General features: G+C 42.7%; 1 protein-coding gene across 1 annotated transcript in view; it reads right to left on the bottom strand.

The window, feature by feature from the left end:
* The window catches only part of pcdh7a (protocadherin 7a), a 44,459-nt gene that overhangs the window by 16,124 nt on the left and 11,258 nt on the right, over positions 1 to 17,077 (bottom strand). The gene's annotated exons all lie outside the window — the stretch shown is intronic.

The following is a 17,077-nucleotide window of genomic DNA, read 5'->3' as shown; positions in this document are numbered from 1 at the left end:
ATAAGGAGCCACTCCCCACGCCCCTCTGATAGATTTTTGGTTAAAAAGAACACAATGGTGCTCTAGGAGGAGATTCAGGTGATAAGGTGGGCAGGGGTTACCTTGGTTGGTGATTGGCTAATGGTTACACAAGCCAACAAATCGTTATGACATCATAAAGTGGCCGAAATCTGGTCACCTCATTTTCAGACAGGTTTTTATAGAAATGGATCAGGACAAAAAGAGAGATTTTTTTCCCCTGAAACTTTCAGAATCTCTTCACACAAAAAAAAGTAGATTCTGCACAATAGGTGACCTTTAACATAGGAGTTGTTTCCTGCTGCATTAATGCTCTGAATGCTGTAAAACTTTTAATGAGTGAACAAATATTTAATATTTTTTTTATTTAGCTCTCAGGAAATCTAAACTATACGGGACGAGCAGATATCTGATATTCATTGCAAGATGATATCCCTATCTATATAACCACATTATTGCACGTCCCCCTGTTTCTCATAATATGATAGCTTATTTACTACCTACAAATAATTGTGCTGATAAAATATCAGTCTTCCTAATAGTACAGCTATAACTGTGCAGAATATGTAAGGTAATATTGCACTTTGCTACCACAACACACAATGCAAACTAATATGCTTCTGTTGACACCACATGGGTATCGTCTCAGACTTCATATCTGGAATGATGATCAGACCAAATGACCTTTGCCTCTGCTCTCTTGTTTTGCCTCCGTTTGGGAATCGTGTTGTGCTAATGCTGCCAGCAAATAAGGCTGTGCTCGCACTCAGAGAGTCTAGTGAGTGTTGGAATAAATAAGTGAACTCAATAACCGCAAATCAAATATTATTGGAATATGATATTTGCATTAAATGTTTTACTATTCCAATTATTGGGCTGTTTAAAGCAGAGATTTTCCTCTTCATGATTAAACTGCTATGAAAAGATGCTTTGTGTAGCGACACTAATGGATCGATGCACACTATCGTCTCATTTGTATATTTAAAGAGAGGTCTATTTGGCACTACTGATGACATGTTTCATTACTCGCATTTCATTTAATGAGCCATTTCCCTTGCCTCTCTTTACTATTGTTTTCAACCATTACGAGTCTCATATCCACTCCAGTCTAGGAAAAAAATATTTTCTATTAATTTCCTCTCTTTTATCACAGTTCCAATGAAGTCAATTGATAAAACAAAATGAATTGTGCTGTACGTGATTGAGTCAACTAGTGAAATATATCTATCCTTGGTTAACGCTTGCTCAAAAATCTCGGAAATATTGCTGGAAACTATTTTGAAACCTTTTGCTGCCGACTGCTAAGTTATGCATCAAAGGCAGTGAGGGGGAGAAACAGTGGAATATGCTGACAGAAAGTCTCGCAGGGGCTGTGTGAACAGGGCAGATGTGTTAACAATTCATTTGACGATGATATATTTACACTGGTAATTTAAATATAGAACTGATCTAAAGCTGAATTCAAGATTTCCTTGCCGTAACACGGGGTGACGTGTGCAGTGTTGGAATGCAGTTTCCTGAGGCTATGCTGAGGAAAGCAGACGTCCTGTTTAGACTGTGAACCCATTAGGTCAAGCAGACAGGTAAAGACATGTGTCGGGGGGGGCAATAAGGGGGAGTGGGTGACAGATGATGAATAAAGCAACTGATGGATGGGTGAAAGATTAAAGACAAAGAGAGCACTGTCTATCAACATGTTTGGCAGGGTACAAGAAAGGGACATCATTGTAAAACACTTGACCACAGACTGTCTGAAGTAGAGATGACGAGACAAAGCAAGCTGTTTTGGGCAGAGAGGGTGGATTGTTGTGGAATTTTCAGAATGCAGAAAATGATTTGGAGCAGGTTGAAACTCGGCTCAGGGAGGGATGAAGCGATATGAGCAGCATTTCTTCTGCTGTCAGACTCCCAGACGTTGATGAGCCAAGCGCCTTGTTCCACAACACACTCTCACAGCTTTCATGCAGATAGCGTAAATCCACACATTAGGCACACCTGCTTGCAATGTGCAGGTGTGCATGTAAAAACACACACACTCACACATTTATAACTATGCAGTATTTTGCAGTGGGACCACCTCTGCAGTAAGAGCTATCCTCTCTTCTGCGGGCTGCTGCTTTCCCCTATATTTTTTCCCTCCCATATTTCTCCGCTTCCTCTCACCCCTCGTTCACTCTCCCTTCTCTCATTTCCCCTTTCTCGGCTTTCCCCTCCTCTTTCCCCATTCATCCCTCTTATTCTGCAGTCCACCCCCCTTCCCTTCTCTCTTTCCTCTGTCTCTCTCTCTCTCTCCATCGCTCCCTCTAGAAGCAGGTGATGTAGAATGGTGCTCAGCAGTATCTGACTATCAGGCCTGACTCTGTGAGAGGAATGATAATCACTGTGCTGCACTGCAGAGAGAGAAAAAGACGAGAGGGAGCAAGGGAGAGACAGGGAGGGAGGAGAGGGAGGGAAAGGGGGCATGAGGTAAAGGGAAAGGGGGGCAAGTGCGGCAGTAAAAAAAAAAGAGGAGGCAAAATAAAGTGGGGAGGGTTTGAGAGGAGGAGGGCAAGAGTGGGACAAAGAGAAATGAGTGAAAAGGACAAAGACATAAAGAAAGAATGAGAGGTTTAGAGAAAGTGAGCACTACTATTGTAACATATACCTCCACTGTGTCATGCCCTCGCTTTCCTTTAACGTAAACACCTTCTCCACCATCACTCCCCTCATCTTTCCCTTGGTGATTACACACTTACACACCTCTGACAACACTATCCCTAACACCACAATAGCTTGTAGTACAGCAGCCCCGTGGTATAAGGGAGAGCCTTAGCCTTGTGTCTGAGCGCCAGGAAACATTAACTGCAGCAGCGAGGTCATCTGATCGGCACTATGCGGTCCCCCTCTCTCTCCTTACTCCTCTTCACACTGCTGCAGTCTGCTACCAGCCCCCCCAGTGGCCACCAGCTGAACTACCGGCCATGCTGCCTCCTGCAACGCCTGTCCCGAGAAACAGCTCTGGCGATGTACAATGTATGTATGTCATTTGCTGAAGCCCGCTATCCATAAATCACTCGCTGTTACTGGGAGCAATTAAAGCCAAACCCTGCGGCCACTGCGCATTATCATTTTCCTAACTAGTTATTGTGAGTGTGTGGGTGTGTATATTTGTTCTGTAGGTATTTTGTTTATGGGGGTTTGTGTGGAGGGACAAGGGAAAAGAGACCGCTTCACCGCATGCGGGTCTACTGCATTGCCATCCACCACAGCTTTGTTACCATCAAGCTGTCCACTCTGGCAATGAGCTTTCTCCCTGTCTCCATCTGGGCTCTCCACCCTGCAGATACACATTGAAAATCACTGACTCTATTCACAGCATCGGCCTTTGAAATGTTTATCCTTTTGTGTAGCCAGGGCTGTCTATAGGGGGGAAAAACAAAACGGAAACAAGAAGCTCATAGAGTGAGATTTTAAGCGTGGCTTACCGGACAAATGCCCATGATTCAGATTAGCTCCTTTGTTGCTTTTTGTGTGTGTGTGTTTGTGTGAGTGTGAGCGATCGTGATGCTCATCACTTTCCACTGCTAGTCTCTAAAACAGTCATCTCTCTTAATATCCATGACAGCGGCCATTGTTTAGAAAGATGCAAACAGGATGGTGGCACACAACTGGCCTTCTGTGTGCGAGCGTGAGTGAGACACACCATACATATGCATGCATGCTATTTAGATGGCATTTTATAGGCCATTATGTGCGTGTGTTTTTTTTTTTGTGTGTGTGGGGACCATTAGACTAATAGTATGCGTGTTAGGAACAGGCTTTTCCCACCCACTGCTATTGTCCATTAAGGTTGACCAGAGGAGAGTGAACAATGGCTTCACTGTGGGGGCCAGTAGGAAAGAGTACAAGTGAGGATGAGGCTAAAGATACGTAGTCTTGCAACACACACACACACACACACACACACACACACACACACACACACACACACACACACACACACACACACACACACACACACACACACACACACACACACACACACACACACACACACACACACACACACACACACACACACACACACACACACACACACACAACATCCCTGTTGAGAGTGATTAGGAGTGCTGCTGTGAACAATAGACAGAGTCAATAAAGGACCTCGGAGACAACCGGATACAAGCACAAGGTCTCTATCCCTCCACTCCTTCCCCCCCTCCTCCTCCACCTCCTCCTCCACCACCTCCGCTTCCTATTCCATATTTTTTCTTTCTCTGCATCCTGTCCACTTTCTCCTCTTTCTGTATGCTGCTTTTTCTTTATAACCACGAAACTGCTCTTCCTCCTCCACTTTCCAAACCAGGCCTTCTTTATTTATAATATCTGACCCCTGCTTGCTCTCTGTCTCTCTTTTTCTCGTTGTCTCTCTCTCTCTCATATATACCCAGACTCCTTTGTGGCACTCCTGTCTTTTATAAAATGGGCAGACGGGCTGAGCTGACAGAGCCTGACACAGTGGAAAGCCGCAGCAAACAGAAATCCATCCTGTCAGTTTAATATCAGTGTCACTCATTTTACAAGGTTAAAGATAACTTTGCCTAATGTGCTGTCAGATCCAACCAAACACGTACATACCATAGGCCTACACACACACACACACACACACACACACACACACACACACACACACACACACACACACACACACACACACACACACACACACACACACACACACACACACACACACACACACACACACACACACACACACACACACACACACACACACACACACACACACACACACACACACACACACACACACACTATGAAGTACCCACACTGCACTCGAGAAGAAGACCGCATTAACTCACCCACCTACATGACTTAAAATGGTGATACGGCATATCTATGTATGAGAATTGGATATATTTGTGTGTGTGTGTGTGAACCCCATCTCAGCCCTATCACCCCCGTGACAGACACAGTGCCACAGAAATGTCTTGGGGCGCCTCGCCCAATGTCTTGACAATAGTCTCAGTGTGTGTGAGTGACAGAGAGTGACTCGGGGACACAGAGGGGGCGTTATACTGGGTAGACGGCACGCACGCTCACACACACATACGCAGACACACACACACGTTAAAGAGGGAAGACACTGCACTCTTTCTCTCCCCCAGTGCTATTTCTCATTCCCTCTCTCCCTGACGCAGAGACTCAATCATTCTCACACTCTGTCTCCTTTGACGCAGAGGAAAAACATAAAACAACTGTTCCCTCTCTTTCTCTCTCTCTCTTTTTCTGCGCGTGTGTGTGTGTGCACGAGCACAGACTGTATAATTAATACGGCTTTCATTTTTTCTTTGAGCTATGAAGTATGCTTTTGGTATGCAAACAGACTTCTTGCATGTGTGTGTGTGCGTGTGTGTGTTGGGCCATTGAGCGGAAGGAGAAGGAAGGAGGCGAGTTAATGAGAGAGCAGGGGAGATTCCAACCCGCTCCCATCGATAACCTCACACCACACTTCAAGCGGATCTGTACACTGGCTCCCTTTTTCGCAATCCCCTTTGAAAATGATGGTTCAGCATTAGGGTTAAGAAACGACTTCAGTGAAGTCATTTCCCACAGATTTTCAGCGAGCTGAGCCTTGGCTGAGGGAGTCAGCCTGATGATTATGCGAATCCTGGCATTAAAAATTGTTTAAAAATGCAAATTATTCCACAGCTAGTGCCTTAAAGTAGTTAAGCTGCATGAAAAACATGTTTGCTGCATACTTAAACTGCAGGTTAAAACTGCACTAATAACTTATAATGAGTAAGTGCATATTCTCTTTAATATTAAATAGGTCTACCTTAGATGATAGCATTTGAGTGCTCTTGAAAATATAATTAATCAATAAAATAATTACTTAAAATTGAAACCAGTGCTCTTACTAAGTGTTGCTCAACTATAAAACAAACTAAGCAGATTCAAAGTGTTTTAAAATAAATATATATATATATATCTATTGTTTTATGCTTCGAGATGTATTTGTATTTTTGATATCATTTAGTGAGTTGTGGATGTTTACAAAGGGAAAAAGTAGATTGTTTAACTGATTAACCCTCAATGTGTCTGATAACTGAATAATCTCCATGATGTGTGAATGGAGCACTTAACGTCTACATAACGTCTAAACGAGTTAGGACATGCCGTGTGTAAATTGGTTTCCTAACAATCCAGATCTGAGATTAACATCATACATAAAGCCCCATACGGGAGTAGGGAATGAATTATTTAACCATCCATAATAATCATGCCATATGAGACTAACAGCGCTTTGTAAAAGTCACGCAGAGCCATTTCCTGCGGCAGCGACTCAACACACACATGAAAATAACACCAGCTTCTTTGATATTCAATTAGTAGTTTAGTCAATAATTTTCTATTCAACGTTTGATCACCCTTGGAACTACGATGCTTCTGCTGCTGCTTAAAATGTAAGGGAGGCGTGTGGTGCAGTGGGTTGTGCGTTGGTGTTCGAATCAGGGGGTCACAGGTTCAAACCCCACTGCAGTCAGCATGTCGTTGTGTCCCTTGGAAAGACACTTCACCCCAAATTGCTCCTGTGGGGATTGTCCATAGTATTGAGTATGTAAGTGGCTTTGGATAAAAGCGTCTAACAAGTGACATGTAATGTAATCAATTGAATCCCAAATACAAAAAAAAAAGAAACAATATGTGGCAAATTTAAGCAAGCTTGACTTCTGGCTTTTTTTTTGAAAATTCCGAAAAAAAGTGGAAAAAAAGAAACACCCATGGAGTGCATGTTGAGGTGAAATCGTCGATTCAACACATTTTTGATGGAAGGCTCCCTGCGATGGCTCTGCAGGATTTAAAAGGCTCTCAGTCGGCAAAGGCCGGCATTAAGAAACACTCTCACACATCTAATTCTAATCAAAGCCTGCTCTTTTAAACAGCCGTGAAAGCTTTCATGTTAACACGACACCGCGACCAAAGCTTTATTCGTGCTTTTAAAAGCAACTGACCGGTCAATGAGCGCGTGTTTGTGCCTGCACCTGACAATGTGCCATATCTGTTTCGACACACTCTATCTGTGCTTCTCATCTTACCGGTGATACTGTGTGTGACTCCCCCACCCATGCATAAATTGCCAGCGATCCCACTTACACTGTTTACGCCTGTGTGTATGTATGCATGAATGCGCACAGGGATGTGTATATATTCCGAACCATCTCGGGTTTTTCGGCTCAGATGTGAGCATTCTTTTATGCAGCCAATTAAAGGTTGCCATTTCATCCCCATGGAAACCTGTTTGGGGCTCTAATTGGCAGGAAGATTTGCATGACTTTGATTACATTTTTTTTTGTGTTTGTGCATGTCTTTGAATCTGAGTTAATGTTCAAAAAGAGTTTGTTGTGTTGCTTTTGTTGGTTTCAATTCCCTTTTTTCTCAAGTGCTGTTAGTTGCCATCTTTCTAATATCTCTGTATTTGTGTAACAGGAGAACAGAGCCTGATAAATAATGCATGTCTGACTTGTACCTGTGCTGTGTTGACCCATTAAGATCCAGCTTCACAGTAATACTGTACTATAACTGTGGTGTATTAGGATCAAGCTATTGATTTAAAGTGCAGGTTTAATTGATCATGTTGAGATTATTTTGCTTTGGGGGTGTTTGTTTGTCAAATACATCCATAAAACCTGTATGATGTGATCTTACAGTACATACAGGTATTATGGATGATGGTGGTAGTTGTAGTTATTAATTGGAACAGCCCAAGGAGAGAGTAAGAAGCAGTGCGTTGTGAGCATGTGATGATGTAGTCCGTGTGAGTATGTGTGCATGTCAAACAGGTCAAACTATTTTAATGCCTGCGTTTGAAGGCACCGGGGGGATTTCTCTCCAGCGGCTTGACCGGCTAGTTCTTGTAGTTCAGCTCTTCTTTCCTACGTGTGCGCACGTATAGGTGGGCGACTCTTATCTGGTCTATTTCTGACATGAACAGGCAAGTGGGGCTGAACAAGGATACACACACACACACACACACACACACACACACACACACACACACACACACACACACACACACACACACACACACACACACACACACACACACCAAGCACTCACAGAGACAAACACCAAGCACATACACATACATTGAAAGTGGTATAATATGGGGCATCGCTGCAGGCAGGGGCCAGCCAACTCAGATTTATGTAACTTCTTCGATAGGGCAGGTAGAAAGCTCTCATTCTCTTATACACACACTCACACAAAAATAGCCCAAAGAGTCTGAGCTGGTTTTACTCACAGAGTAAATCCCCCCCCGCTTCTTTCCTCTCCTGTCTTCTTCTAACCCTAGACCCAAATATCTCATTTCTATCTTTTCATTCCATCTCCTCCTTCTCCATCAGCTTTCCACCCTTAGGCAATCCCTAAGAACACATTCTCATCTCGTAGCTTCATATCTCCACCTACAACTTCACCGAAGTGTTGTCTTTCCCCCCCAGTTGCTTGATTCGCCACCACCCCCTTTTTTCTATGTCGTGGTTTACTGACCAGGAATTTATTTTCTCCTCTTCGACTCATTTCATGTGTATTCCTCTCCCCCTTCGCTTTCCCTATCTCCATCTTGATCTTCTGATTTATCTATCTTCCACCAACAATTCTAAAACAGATGGCTACACCATGCCTGGGGCAAAAACATTGGCTTTGGACTACAACACTACCAGGGCCAGTCTTTCACACGAACACAAGATCTAATAAGCTGATATCCAGCAAGAAATGTGCTCTGATTTGCCAGCAGCAAAAATGCATCCATATTGAACAGTGCAGATATTCACACCTTAGGCTTATTCCTTGGTAGCATGCTTAATTTTATCCAATCAGAAAAAATGGAAAGCAAAGATCAAAGCTGACTTTAAATATGGTGTTAAACAGTGCAGGCAGAGGGAAGGAACGGTTGTTAAGAGCCATTTGTTAAATTTAAAGAAACTATTAAGTGTTATTATAAAAAAGTTTGGAACCATTAAAAAAATCACGTTTTGAAAAGATGGATCCAGATGGAGAGTGATGAAAAGAGATGAAACCACTTAGGGAGAACAGAGAGATCAATCAGAGAAGACAGACGGAGGAGTGTGTGTGTGTGTGTGTGTGTGTGTGTGTGTGTGTGTGTGTGTGTGTGTGTGTGTGTGTGTGTGTGTGTGTGTGTGTGTGTGTGTGTGTGTGTGTGTGTGTGTGTGTGTGTGTGTGTGTGTGTGTGTGTGTGTGTGTGTGTGTGTGTGTGTGTGTGTGTGTGTGTGTGTGTGTGTGTGTGTGTGTGTGTGTGTGTGTGTGTGTGTGTGTGTGTGTGTGTGTGTGTGTGTGTGTGTGTGTGAGTGTGTGTCTGCGGTGGGAGGAGGGGGAAGACAGACATTGGGGAAGGAGGGTTGGAAAGAGACACTCTTTTATTGGACGAGTTACAGAGCAATGAGTTCAGAAGCAGACAGTGCAGGCGACTAGTCTATGGAATATTCAATCACTAATAGTGCTTGAAAATTGAGTCTTTTTCCATCTCATCTTAGTTTTATAACTTTGTATGTTTAAGTTTTAACCTGTAAACTCTGCTATGAAAGTTTATTCATTCTTACATTTCCTAATTAACATTTATATATATACTTTTGTGTGTGTGTGTGTTTTGCTTTGTCATATTAATCCTGTCACCCGGTGTATTAAGCTTTGTATTATCTTGTCACACCTGTCATATCTGACTTCCGTAAAAAAAAATGAAATAAAGTTAGCATATTTAGGTCTGCATGTGCTTGGGGGCGTAATTCTGAAAGTAAGCACAATAGGTTGGTGCTTTTAAATTCTCTTGCAAATGTCTGCATTCAGTTTCATGGCTTCAAGCTCTTTGAGGTAAGAAAAACTAATGATATGCCGTTGTCTGTCTGCAGTTTCACAGACTTCTGAAAGGTTTATTTGCCGGTGAGGTTTCAGACACTTATTTCTAAAGTTTACCGAGAGCGAATGGAGTTGGCAACCTTAGTCATACAATCATGTAGCAGTTGGACAGCTACTGTGAAAACACCATGGCATGTGATGTATGGACCGCACAAACGAGGGAATTAAGGAATTAATAGAAGGAAGTGCTTTAAAACAGACAACTTGATAAACCCACCCACTTTAGGCGATGAATGGCTAGGTGAGCTGAGGTGATATAGTAAGGCAGGGCTTGAACTTCCCTGTCAACCTTATGTCTTTCAGTCTTAACACTGCTTTGTCTTTCACTGTTTGTGTGTACCATTAATCATAAATACCTCCAAGAAAACAAAGTCCAAAAGCATACAAACCTATCCCCAATTGTACAATTCATTACATACTGTGGGCCAATTGTTCATTTTTAACAGGGACCTGAACAGCGCCATGGATTCATCAATACACTGCACAGTTAGGCTAGTGATATTTCAGAGAGATGGTTGGGGCCATAGATTTTGACCGGCCCAGTCCTCAGTCAGATAACGGATCAATGAGTCAGGCAGATTAGTCACACATATTCCACTAAACAGCCCCTCTGCCCCTGCAGTGTCTCTGCTACTAGGGGATGGAGTGGGGGGTGGCAGGTTAATAGGGGGCAATGCCATTGTGTCATTTTGCTAAAAAGAGGAATGGCATTCTTCCCTATGTTATGTAAATTCATAAAGAATTATTTGAGAGGGATCTGGGATACATTATGATACAGCCTTACATAATTACACAATATGAAACCACTTTGGCATTTAGACCAGTTTACTTCCAGCATACAGAACCCTTTGGATTTGAACAGTGCACTTAATTTACTGTACAGTGTGTACAACCAAGCTTGGAGCCATTGTGGTGAATGAAAAAACGTGCACGTTTACAGACAGAAGCCTCAAGGCTCAGTATAAATTAAGCCCACAGGCACAGACCTAAATACATTAACTTTTAGAAGAGTTTACAGCTACAAACTCAAATGGACATTCATATCATTAAAAGAATATTTACTAAACTTTGTTTTCAGCGCATTTTAACATAATGAAGCTGATTATATGTGAATCCCCTACTATTAATACAAACCCCACATACATGCCCTCTGAGCTGATACCTGGAACATCCGCTGCAAGGTAAACCAATTCAAATCACTTCCCTTCAATTTCAATGTGAGTTTACTCAATTCGACTCAATTCCACACAATTTAGAATATTTAATTGAGCTGAGTTGGGCTGAGTCCAATTCACTTCAATTCTAAATCCATTCAATTCAATTTAATTCAACCCAACTCAATACCACCTAAGATACTTTTGTGTAGGAGGATAAAACCAGTCAGAAGGCTACTAAGCTGTCTTGAATCCCCGTCTGGTGCGAGAAAGAGAGCTTTTGTTTAGCAATATTGGGTAAAATTGCTCAACCCACCGACAGCCATTAAGGTAATGCTGGAAGGCAGATGAGCTGAATGCAGAGCTGTTCAATACAGAGCAGAGTCTTCAAGAAGCAAATAAAAGGAAGCATCTCAGCGAGGGGCTTGCTAGGTCTTTGTGTGTTGGAGTGTGTGTCAGACAGTTAAGAGAGTGTGTTTGTAAGCCTCTACGGATGTGTGTGATTCTAGGAGACAGAGTGTGCCTGGGCTTGTGCATGTGATGCGATCCGGAGGGAATGGAAGAAGAAACTGATGTAAGAACCGGAAAACTTTCCTCTCCGCTCGTGTGTCATCATATTCTTATCAGAGTTCGTCTGCTCACGGTGGAAAGTGTATATGCATAAGGATCTGGGAGGGTGTGTAATTATGTGCTATTATGTACACAGAAGAGCGTGTTGCACTGGGCACGTCTGTGTGTGTTAAAATCACACGTCTGACAGTGTCGGCTGTGTGTGCCTTTGCCTCAGCTTGTTTGAGCGCGCGTGCGTGTCGGAATGACATTCGCACATTCCTGCCATTTCACAGAGAGCTTGAAACAAAAGCTGAAGGAAGAAGTTGTTAACACAGTAACATTATCAGCTGAACAGCCTGTCTGTATTATTTTGTGTGGTAAACAGCCAAGACAGACAGGGGACTTCCAATCACATCCCAGATTTGGGTGACCTTGATGTGTTGGGAAACAGACACATTCTCTTCCTCTTCCTACCACAATCTCACTGCGTCTGATTCTCTCCTCGCTTTGTCTCTCCGTCTTTGTCATGAGCTCACACACGTAGAAACACGCCCACACACATCTTTGATTTGACACATTTTTGAGGACATTTTTACAGATTTTCGCTCCATGAAACCTAAATCTAACCTTAGCCCTCATGACTACATGCCTCACCTTGCCTTCATCTTGCTATTGTCATCACCCAAAACCTTGAAGTGAGGAAAATGTCATTTTTGAGGTCTCATCTTCCTCCAACCGAGGACTTCTGAACTTGTGCATTGTCACATCGTTTCCGCACAGTGTGTCTCACCACAGAGTCAGTAGCTGCAGTCCTTTGTCGCACCTCAGTTCTACACTCAGCTGCTCCCCTTCTGTGCGATTGTAAAGATTCTGACAGTGTTTTCTCGAACTAATAAACAAATCAGTCCAGTTGCACAAGCTATTCAGAGGGAAATGTAGGCATAATAGTTGCGTCTAGATGCGGCTAAAACAAGTCGATTGCAGAAAGGGCGATTTCAAATGTTCTGTATTTGGTGCAGTTCAAATAAAATATCACCACAAGTAAAGTGAGATCTCACTTTCAGTTACGATTTCTTTGACTGACAAATTCTTAGGCTGAGCATATGTGACTGTAATATAACCGTAAGAAGATTTACTAAACAGATTGACAAGACTTGTTCGTCTTCTGATCCTAGCACTTGCAAAATAAAAATGTCTCCCCCTACATAGATATATCAAAGATTATTTTGTAAAAAAAAAAAAACGTTATCGTTTTTTCCCCCATTTTTTTATTAAAGATCGTTCTAAAAAGAATTTTGAAGAGAGCTTTTTGTACCAAATATGATAAATAAAGCTTAAAGTTGCAAAAAACCTTATTGTAATTTCCAGAATATATATATATATATATATATATGTATATACTAATAAAGGACTGGCTTATCTATAGCCAATTGAGTAGCACTTGAAATGTTTGGCTCTATGAAACCTGATGTACTTATATGATTCTGTTTTCTTCAAGGTTGTATCTTCCTGGTCGAGTGTACTTATTGTAAGTCGCTTTGGATAAAAGATTCAGCTAAATGTAATGTAATGTAATATATTATTTAGTTTTTTACAGATTTACAAAGCTGCGAGATGACTAGTCATCAAAACTGTTCAGTTAACAGTAAAGGGACTTCATGCTCTTGCTTTACATTTAACACAGAGGTACCAGAACCCAAATGTTTGATATATTTTCTTTTTACCAATGGAAGTAGTTTCACCTTTAAACAGCATATTATTTTTAAGGTTTCAATATGATCCAAGTCGAGTGGAAAATCAATAGGAAAGAGCAAGCATGCGCTCCACCTTCACAGCCTTACATCTAATAAAAACACACATCTCGGTTTTTTTTCCTGTAATATTAGAAACTTCCTTCATCTCTTTTCATCATCTATACCCCTCTCTCTCTTTGACTCATGTTCCCTCTCTGATGCCCACTGGCTCTCACCTCCTCCCTGTCCCCTCTCTCCTCCTTCTTTGTCTCCAGGTCAGTAGATCAGTTTTCAGTCTGGCTCGTCGGGTGATCCCTGCTTTGGTTACCTCGTCCTTCTCACCTCTCGCTTACCCCCACCTCCTCAACCCATCGCCTACTTACCCCGAGCATATGGTTGGCTGTGCGACCTGAACTCGAGGTGGCTTTTAATAAATACATCAGTGCGTTAGTATCATCATGACAGGGGTCACGGGTCGATTACAGTGTGTGCGTATGTAACAGTGAGAAGGAAGGAGGGGGGTGTGCGTGAGAGGGAGAGTGTGTGTTTCTGTTGTTTCTAGTTGACAGTGCCGTCACCCCTATGACCCTAATGCCGAGTGAATGACATCACAGAAGGTGTATGTGTGGATGCTTTCATGTTGCGAGCTTGACTGCACGGAAGGGTGAGTGTGAGTCTATGACAGACGTTCATCATATTTAATCCTGGAGGGATTTCGTTGAAATGAAAAGCTGCTTTTCAATTTTATAATCCAGTAGTCCTAATCTCTTCGCCAGCACCTATCAATACAATCCAATTAGATGGACAAGACGGGCCAGATGAGTCCTATTTACCACAAAGTTATCTGCCCGTCCTTGCTGTTTTAAAATCACTGTGGCACCCTGTGTTGTGAGAGCCTGACCTTCACAAAGCGTTGTGAAACTGTGCATCGCACAAAAGAACTGCACTGTCAACCCACCTGTTTCTACTGCAGTATTGGCCTTGTTAACAGTGCATTGATTAGACTTTGGATGTGTGTGAGTGTGTGTGTGTGTGTGTGTGTGTGTGTGTGTGTGTGTGTGTGTGTGTGTGTGTGTGTGTGTGTGTGTGTGTGTGTGTGTGTGTGTGTGTGTGTGTGTGTGTGTGTGTGTGTGTGTGTGTGTGTGTGTGTGTGTGTGTGTGTGTGTGTGTGTGTGTGTGTGTGTGTGTGTGTGTGTGTGTCTGGTTCGATTCAGCCTCTGTGGCACCGTGCTCACACCCGCCCCCACACACAAGCTGGGTCCAGAGAGAAAGTGCGCACTACAGTAAAAGAAGAAGTCACACTAGTGAAAACGCTGAGTCGATTCATTCTCAGAGGTCAGTGAGGCGCACAGAAGACTCTGAGGTTTAACGTGTATGGCCACGCATATGCCAAAGAAAGTGGGAGAGCGACAGAAGAGGAACAAAGGGTGAGAGTCAAACTGAGAGGTAAAAAAGGAAAACACAGAACAAGGTGCTGATTAAAAACACTCCATTAAAGAGAAAGGAAAGCTCAAACTTACAAAACGGTAACACCAAATTCGGAGATCAAACAACCACAATGACCTTTGTTTGTTGATTGAGGACAACAGACAGGAGTAGCTGTTCTGTGGTAGAGTGTGTGTTATGTGTGTGTGGTGGTGGTTAGATGGTAGAAGGAGGCCACTTTGCCCATATTGACTTCAGTGCCATGTGACTGCTGTGATCATGAATGTGTCCTGATGCCAACGGGTATCCTGATGACCCACATCTCAGCGGTCCACTCTCACTCTCTGGCTGCTACCCAAACCAGACCGCTCTCTATCTCACTCTCTAACTCCCTGCCTCTCCCCACTTGGAAGAACATGCTCCAACCTTCTCCTCTTTCTCCACCAACAACCTCAATATACTTTTGATAAAAACCAACATTTTAATTTAGTTTTTTTAGACTATATGTTTATTTTTATGCCACACATAATCTTACGGAACTCTTTTTTCACAGTTTTTTGTGAGCTAGATCATTTCAGCTCAGCGATAACAGCCGGCTCCTCCTGCTCCCTAACGGCTCTTCATTTAGTAACACTTCTGGCTTTTTCAATTCAGCCGGGGGGACAGTACAATAATTCTCACTGAGATTGGCTCTTATTTTATTACCAAAAATGAGGCAATGATCCTATAACAAACATCATATGATTAATCTATGAAAATAAAAGAAGGTGCCCATGCTTGACTCAATTCTTCTGCTCCTCTCTTAAGTACATGTCCCCTTTTCTCCTGTTCGTGTTTATATTTATTAGTACCCACTACCTATGATGTGGATATTCTTTTGTGTCTCTCTCTTCTCCCTCTCTTTTTATCAATAAAAACTGTTGATTGAAAATAAGACTCAGTCCCATTGACTGAGCTGTTTTTCTTTTTAATCTGTAGCCACTTTAATGCAATCTTTCCTTTCATCCATTAAGTCTAGTTTTTTTTTCTTGTATTCATTTTTTCCTACTTGGAGTAACCTACTTGGTCTGATGATATGCTGACTTAGGATGAACAGTTAGGAGTTCTCAGTGACCCAGTAAAGGAGCTTGAAGTTTGCATCGCCTTCTCTTTTTTTACCCACCTCACCTCCAATAATTCTCTCCCTCTCCTGATCTAATGCTATTCCAAATTCTCTCAGCATCCCAGTTCCTACATTTGGCACAAACTCGCCACATATTACTCCCTGAGTCTATCTCTCACTTGCACTCACATATAAAATGCATAAATGCATATGCCATCATGAAATAAGCAGTCCCTCAAGCTCAGTGACAGGCACCCACCAACATAAACCTGCTCATGTCGCCAAACTGTTGGAGTTAACACATTTTGACACGTACGTGAACACAGCCACGCACGAGTACCCAAAGTCTAAGACGCTTGCACGGACATACACATAAATCAGAGCGGGCATTAACCACTTTTTTTTAGGGAGAGGAGGGGGAGGGGGGGGGCACACTTCACTGCAGCAAAGGAGTTAATTACCCCAAACAATCAATAATTCACTACGCTGTCAGCTGTGTCTCTGTATGTGTGCTGGCATGTTTTGAGTGCACGTAAGCATGAACACCAAACTATCCCAGTAAGCATTTTCTTTCCCTGGGAATGGCAGATTAAGAGGATTGACTCCGTAATGGATTAACCTCCGGAGTGTGTCTGTGTGTGTGTCTGTGTGTTCAGATGCGTGCGTGTTCCTGTGTGTGTGTTGAGTAGGATCAGAGAGCCCATGTATGAATTGATTAGCCTAAGAAGCTCTTCTCCTTCCTTTTTAATGACCACATCAGCATTTTTTCACCACAGGGAGGATAAATGTAGAGCTGTCTGTCAAGGAAATGAGCCACCGCTCCTTTAAGAAGGGTTAGCTGTCACTCAAACATCACTCGTGGGAGCACTCGCCGCAGACTAGGGAGACCCTGCTGTGTCAGTGTGTCTAAGATGATAGATGGTTGCTGCGTGTGTTAGTGTGTGTATGTGGGTGGAGGGGTGAGTGACCGTCTCTATGCAGTATTTATTTGCCGGCAGGACTTCAGCTTTTAACTGCATTTTCTTGAAGCAAACACCAACGCAAGTGCATCCATTATCAGTGCAACTAATATTGTTTACGGAATAAACATATATGCTAAATGGTAGACAGATAACAGCTTGACAAGGGAAACAGAAACACTAAATGACCAACTACCCTGT

The sequence above is a fragment of the Notothenia rossii genome (genome assembly GCF_949606895.1).
Source record: "Notothenia rossii genome assembly, chromosome: 1".
NCBI lineage: Eukaryota > Metazoa > Chordata > Actinopteri > Perciformes > Nototheniidae > Notothenia > Notothenia rossii.
The sequence above is the reverse complement of the archived record's forward strand: the minus strand, read 5'-3'. Positions and strand labels throughout refer to the sequence as shown.